General features: G+C 40.8%; 1 pseudogene; it reads left to right on the top strand.

The window, feature by feature from the left end:
- The first annotated feature begins 939 nt into the window (after window positions 1–939).
- LOC102850985 overlaps window positions 940–1,357 on the top strand; it is a 15,215-nt pseudogene continuing 14,797 nt past the window's right edge.

Raw genomic sequence — 1,357 nt, 5'->3', positions numbered from 1 at the left:
GACCCCACATTTCTCCTCATAGAGCCCAGCCTCCCAGATAATTTGTTCTGCATATAGGTTGAAAAGGTATGGAGATAGGATGCATCCCTGGCGTAAGCCCTTCCCAATTTTGAACCATGCAGTGTTCCCTTGCTCTGTTCTGACGACTGCCTTCTGGTCCTGCAAAATACATAAAGCTACAATTAACAGAATGGAAGAAAGAAATAAAGAGTACCACAGTAGTGGTAGGAGACTTCAACACACCACTTCTCAAAAAAGATGCAAAAAATATAAATTATACAATGAGCAAACTTGACCTTGTGAATGTATTCATGATACTATACTCACTAAAACACAATTAAGTTTCTTCTCAAGTGCACATGGTACATTCTCCAGAATCAATCACATTTTATGACACAAAGCAAGCCTCAACAAATTAAAAATCATTGAAATAATACAAAGTATCTTTTCAGACCACAATGCCATAAAAGTAGAAATTAACCACACTAGAGTAAAGCTTACAACACTACCTAAATAACTCTGCTAGAACATGATGGAGTTATAAAAGAAATAAAGAATGAAATAAAAAAAAAGTTCTTTGAAACAAATGAAAATACAACATGCCACAATTTCTGGGATGAAGCTAAGACAGTCCTCAAGGAGCAGATCATAGCAATAGGCACACACATAAAAGGAAGAAAGAAGGAAAATCAATGCTCTAACTCAACACCTTCATCAAATAGAAAAAGAACAACAATCTAATTCTATAGCCTCTGATGAAAAGAAATTATAGAGAAGACCTAACATCCTGGTATCAAAACCCAGGAAAGGAGTTTAGGAGAGGAGTTGCCCCCTTTGGGGTTGAGTGTGATGCCCCTCGCTCTCTCTCTCTCTTGAACCTACCAGCTCACACAGTGTCAAGACATCAAAGGGGTTCTAGCCTATTCATCTAGCCCAATGATGGCTGTGGACATAGAATGCAGGTACAACTGCATGGCCCCTTCGTTGCGCAGAGAGAAGTTCACCTTGCAGATCTCATCAAAACCAAGCAAACCTCTGAGGCCCTGTATTCAGCTGAGCAGCAAGAAAGAAGCCAATGGAATGGTGGCCCCAGCTGTGCAGGAGAGAAAGGTGAAAAAGCGGGTGTCCTTTGCAGACAACCAAGGACTGGCCCTGACAATGGTCAAAGTGTTCTCAGAATTTGATGACCCATTAGATATTCCGTTCAACATCACCAAACTTCTAGACAACATTGTGAGTTTGACGACAGCAGAGAGTGAGAGCTTTGTTCTGGATTTCTCACAGCCTTCTGCAGATTACCTGGACTTAAGAAAAAGACTTCAGACTGACCACGTCTGCCTTGAAAACTGTGTGCTGA

The sequence above is a fragment of the Elephantulus edwardii genome, unplaced genomic scaffold (genome assembly GCF_000299155.1).
Source record: "Elephantulus edwardii isolate Elephantulus edwardi_28Jun2011 unplaced genomic scaffold, EleEdw1.0 scaffold00057, whole genome shotgun sequence".
In the NCBI taxonomy this organism is placed as follows: Eukaryota; Metazoa; Chordata; class Mammalia; order Macroscelidea; family Macroscelididae; genus Elephantulus; species Elephantulus edwardii.
The sequence above is the reverse complement of the archived record's forward strand: the minus strand, read 5'-3'. Positions and strand labels throughout refer to the sequence as shown.